The sequence below is a fragment of the Danio rerio genome, chromosome 3 (assembly GCF_049306965.1).
Source record: "Danio rerio strain Tuebingen ecotype United States chromosome 3, GRCz12tu, whole genome shotgun sequence".
NCBI classification, from domain to species: Eukaryota; Metazoa; Chordata; class Actinopteri; order Cypriniformes; family Danionidae; genus Danio; species Danio rerio.
Genome location: NC_133178.1, coordinates 25,106,887 through 25,112,886, shown reverse-complemented (window position 1 = coordinate 25,112,886; position 6,000 = coordinate 25,106,887).

Genomic DNA, 6,000 nt, shown 5'->3' with positions numbered 1-6,000 from the left:
CACAGCGCACCCAAACACTGCAGCGCTTTTCAATTTTCTCCATACATTTGTATCAGAGCTGCAGCAATGGTTTGTCTATTTGTCATCCTCTGAGAAAATGGTCACATTGTTACGAAAGACGCCAGGGGAACGCAAGCACAAAGCGATTGTCACCTCAGGTCAGAATAACAACACACACAAAAATGTAGGATTGTAAATAAAGGAAGCAAGGATGTCAACAAAGTGTCTTTTTGGTTTCTTTTCTCATGCATTCCAGCCACTAGCTCTTCCTCTGAAAGATTGTTTAGCATAGTGGTAATCCAACTTCACTATTTGTAATGTTGCAGTATGTATTTGAATAATGATGGTTAGTTCCTTTACTTGAAAGCTCAGATTTAATTATCATAATTTGTTTTGTTTACAGAGTTTAAGGTTTACTTTATCATTATTGTTGACACTTTGCAGATGTTGATCTACCTTTACCATTGCACACACTTTGTAACATTTTATTTATCAACTTTAAGAGTCTCTTTGACACTTATGTTTATTTTATTATAAAGAGATCAGATATTTTCTTTAAATATTTTTGTTTTGACCATTAAAACTATTTGCCTTAGTAATGTTGGTTATTTAAAATAAAGGGGTTAAATAAATAAAAATCCTAATACACCTAAATAGATTGTTAAAAACGATTCAATAATTATTAATATTGAATTATATGAAACAAGATATGCAGATAATTTTTTGTAATATCGCCTAGCCCTATTTGCTGTAATTGATTTACAATAAGTTACTGGTGAATTGGTCCCAGTTAGTTACTGTAGATTCTGAAGGAAATTGTTAACAGTGTAGGTCAATATTAACATGGCCCAAAATGTAGAGCAGTCTGAGAAATAACATTTTATGTATTCTATCAGCTGCATTAACTTTTGTTTCATCGTAGCATTTGACATTTTCACTCCAACTATCTAAATACAAATCAAACTGGAAAATATTGCGCTGTACTGGAGCAAAATCAATGCATAGTTCTCCATGTAATCATGTTTGAATATTCACAGTTTCTGTCTTCTTTTGTTTTATGGAAACTGACCTCCTCGCCTGTTCAGGCATTCACTGAGGTCAAGATTGCTGCCCGATTACGGCAAACATCATTAGCTGACTGGACAACAGAAGACAAAAAGAAAACAACTAACAAGATTACCAGTTTAACACGTATTTTTTGAAGTACTAAATCCCTTACACACAAATTGAGGTTTCTGGCACAAGAATAGCCATTGTGTTTTAATAACAGCAGGTTCAATTGTAAACCATAAACTACTTACATTAGGCTGATAGACTTTAGTTTAGTCAAGTGCAACACGTTGCTGGATTAACATCTTGGTTGATCCTGGGAAAAACAATCCAATCAACTAATCAGACTGGAGGGACATGTTTACAGTACAACTAGTAAGCCCTTCGTTAGCTAGTTCACTTGAAGTTACAGTACACTTAAAGTATACTTAAAGTTCCTGTGAAATCAAAATAAAGTTTTTTTTTAGATATTAGAATCAGTATGTCTTATGGATTTCTATAATCTAATTCAAAATAGTCCATTTTAGAAAATTTACACATCCAAATCTTATAGTTTATCACTTCAGCCTAAATCAGTTCGCATCAAATCCTCTGACCAAATGTCCCGCACCCTTCAAAATGCTTAGTTTGCTTTTCATTTAATGCCCTTGAGCTCAAGCACTCTCGCAGGCAGAGCTGTGATTAAAACAAAATGCTATTGGCTGTTTTTTTTTTTAAGGAGGAGCTCTATGTCCCACTCTGTCCGACCACTTTTTTTACTATAGTATTTGCTAAAATAATAAAAGAAAAACTCCACAATGGTCTTATCTAGACTTTCATAAAAGAAAAAAAATACTGTGAGACTGATAACAGCAGGAAGAAAAAACATTGTCAAATTTACTCTCCTACACATAGACACTGCATTTCAAAAGCCTTGAATTAGCAATGATTTGTTTTTGTGTGTGTGTGTGTGTGTGTGTGTGTGTGTGTGTGTGTGTGTGTGTGTGTGTGTGTGTGTGTGTGTGTGTAATGTGAAGCAAAGATGATACAACATACATAATATAAATGTTTTTCAAAAGTCTAAATATTAAACATCCTTTCAAGGATTAAAGATACTGATGACCGCTAAACGAGTCATAACAGTCTTGTAAAAAAGGGTCCATACTAATTTCCACTAGGAAGCCATAAAAGGTGAAAAACAATGGTCAATATGTGCATTTACACAAAAAAAGACACCTTTGCGGCCCTTCAAGATGCCATGTTTATTTTCTTTAGCTCAACACACTTGAGTTGTGGAAAATCAAAGGCAGTGAAGTATACATCTATGCTTTAAACTTCGGTCAGAAGAAGGAACCTCATGAGAGAGGAAGTGAAGCAGAATTTTGATTCAGACATGCCTTGATGCCTTCCCGCCTTGGAATTCTGCCACAGAAAGCAGGATTTTATAAAGCTTTTGGACACAGTGGTTGTGGTGCCAAACATATGCAGTTTCAAACGATGCGATATTAGAATGTTATAGCTAGTTGCTTAGCAACCAACAACCAATCACATGATCATGCATTTACTTTGAACAGTCACAAAAGCACAATATAAACAGTAACATTAGCACTTGAAGAGAAATATTTTAAATTGTGAAAGAAAACGCATCAGTGTGATGGAAGAATTTAATCCATTTTTGTTCGATCAAACAGCCCAAAAAAGTAAAGCTTATTTTTCAGGCTGGACCAGTCTGGTTAGAGCTAATAGCCACAGTGATGCAATGAGATTACCAATTAGCAGTTGACTCTTTAATTATAAGGCAGGACCTACTCCACAGAGTAGGACAAGTGCACCAACTTCATTCATTCGTTCATTTTCCTTCAGCTTAGACTCTATTTTAGAGGTTGCCACAGTGGAATAAACCGGCAACTATTAAGCATATGATTTACCCAGCAGATGCCCTTCCAGCCACAACTCAGTATTGGGAAACACCTATTCATACTCATACACTACAGACAATTTATCTTACACCATTCACCTATACCTATAATAAGGTCAAGAATCTTGGTGTGACTCTGGAGTTAGATCTGAGTTTCAACAGTCATGTCAAAGCAGTTAGTAAATCAGCATACTATCATCTCAAAAACATTAGATCTCAAAATCATGTCGAGACTGAAAACATCTGTTTAGCTGTGCCTTTACTGAATGAACACTGTGCTGTGCCCGAGCGATCACACTATTATGTCTTTCTTTTCTTTTTCATTCTTTCATGGTGGTTGCGGAGATTCCCCCATGTGTAAATTGCTTTGAGAGTCTAGAAAAAAGCACTTTATAACCTGTTTTAACACATTTTAATCTGTTTCAATCACTTTTATTATTTGTTTTATTGTAATATACTTGTCTCTTTTATTCCTGTTTATGTAAAGCATTTTGAATTGCCACTGTTTATAAAATGTGCTACATAAATAAACTTGCCTTGCCTTACTGCATGTCTTTGGACTGTGGGGAAAACCAGAGCACCCAGAGGTAGCCCATGCAAACACGATAAAAACTGCAAACTACACACAGAAATGCCAACAGGCCCAGATGGGAGTTGAACCAGCAACCTTCTTGCTGCGAGGTGGCAGTGCTAACCGCTGAGCCACCGTGCCGCCTGCACCAACTTTGTGAAATTAAAAACTTTGATCATATACAGTATAAAAGTAGTGAATGTAATTAAACACCCAATGCAAAACATCTTATAATTATACAACATCTGCTAAAAATATTTAAAACACCCTAGCTTTTGCACAAGCAAGACCAATTACATTTTCTAAAAGAAACTAAGAATAAACGTCTAGCAGCTTATAAATCGGTAAGCCCAATATATCATCCCTGACTGATCATTTAGGCTGATTTTCCATCGCGACCTTGCTTGATCCAGCCAGAGAGATCCATCTCTCTCCTGTTTGCCTTGCTGCCGAGGAGATGTGTGAACGAACGGAGAAAAATTACACTCTCCGAGACCCTGCTAATGAAGTCATCTCCCTCGGCCCAGCCAGCCAGTCAGCTTTTTAATTAGTAACTAATCAAGTCAATACGGCGCTTACCAATGAGAAGCCGACTGGCCTACACACACAAACCTGCCTTTAGTTCCTGTGTCCTCCTTTCCCAGCGATAATATTTACAGACTCATCTCCTTTGGCAGCGTGGGTTTAGATTACGTTAATTACTTGGGCCTTAGACGGCATTAGTGAAACGTGATCTCCTGTGTATTGGTCTGTACAGAACCGTTGGCTTGTAAATAGAAAACCATAGGACGCTAAAAGGGCTTAGAGTCGCTCTGCTGTCTGAAGGCAGGGGCAGTGAAGTCAGTCAGAGCAGCTGCTGGAGAGAGTAAACACAAATACACAAACAGCCCCCGGGAGATACATCTGACACTGTGTGAACACTATCTAGCCTTCAATCATTCAGCGTTCGCTCTTGCGAAGCAGGAATGGAAAATTACGGACAATGAGGGGTTCTTTATTTTGAGAATGACCTTTTGAAGAAATGAAGAATTGCACGCTCTCTGATTGGTCAATCACATTTCATTTGGTATAACAACCTCTGAAAAAGAACACTTTTTCTTACGGCTGCTTGTTAGCATGCTGTCTCAAAATGATGGTTCATTTATAGCACATTTTAAGCTAAGCTTTTAAAAAAAAACTCTGTCTACTTGACAGCCTCTGGGTTCAAGGCGTCCCAGACACCAATATTTTAACGATTCAGAAAAGATGAATCACTGTCTGGCCTACTGAGGTATCAGAATGGAGATAAAAGCATGGATCATGATACTTCTGTAGTACTATAGCACATTGAGAGTCTATTTTAGCACCATTTGTTCTTTCCTTTTCGGGATCTGAAATTTGGACCAAAAACTTGTGGCATGTCATTTTGCAAAAATCAAGGAAGGGGAACGCTTAGACTGTTATTTTTGTTGTGATTCTGATTCTTTAAACTCTGTGTAAACTGAAAGTCGCAGAGACTTCTTTTTCAGTATGTCGATGTAAGGCTGAGTGATTAATTGAAATGTAAACAAAATCAACATTCAGAATCGATCTAATTTTCCCAGGACGATTTTTAAAAGGAATTTTCCTACAGCATGTGGAGTCATGTGACCCCACTCTGTTAAAGGCTGAGGCAGATTAATACATCTGTGGCCACTTTGCAGCCACACCTGATCTCTGGTCAAGTAGGATGATGGACCCATTGTTGGCCCTTACTTTGCACTACATGGATGATTGGAAGCGGTGCTAGAGATGCCTTTAGATGGCATATTTTCCATTTCATTCAAATAATTATTTACATTAAAATATTTGTTTACAGAAGACGCAAGAAATGCACTGTTTACAATATTATTTAGGATATACACAAGTTACTTTATTTACAAAAGAACCTGCTGATTTTTTACTTTCAACATGAAAATAATTTAATACAAAAATAAAAATAAACTTTTATTTTGTTTCTAAGACCACTGTAAAAAATGCAGGGTTTAACACAATTCTTTCATGTTGTCCCACCACAAATTGATTAAGTTAACACTTTTAGCAAATTTATGTGAATTGAACATAAAAAATAGGTTGTCCCAATAAAATCTCAAGAATTGTGTTGTATTGGCTTCTTTTAAGTAAGTAGTTGAAAAAGTAAAAAATATATATTTTTTGAGTGAGTGTAAGTTCACTATTTTCACTATTGTATAGGAAAAAAGGTGACTTGGTTTAGGCAATGTGTTTTAATTTCAGCTGTTCAACATTGATGTTCAATAATCATAAATAGATAATGTGTGTGTCCTTCAAATATTTTAAAATCAAGTATCTTACTCTTCATTCAAAAATCTCTCACTTGTAATATGTGAGCACATTTACTGTACAAAACTCAGTGAACTATGAGAGCAAAAAAATAAATAAATAAATATTTGTTGATTAATTAAAAAACGAGCAAAAATTTTCAAAATTGTCAATGTGCTTTTCA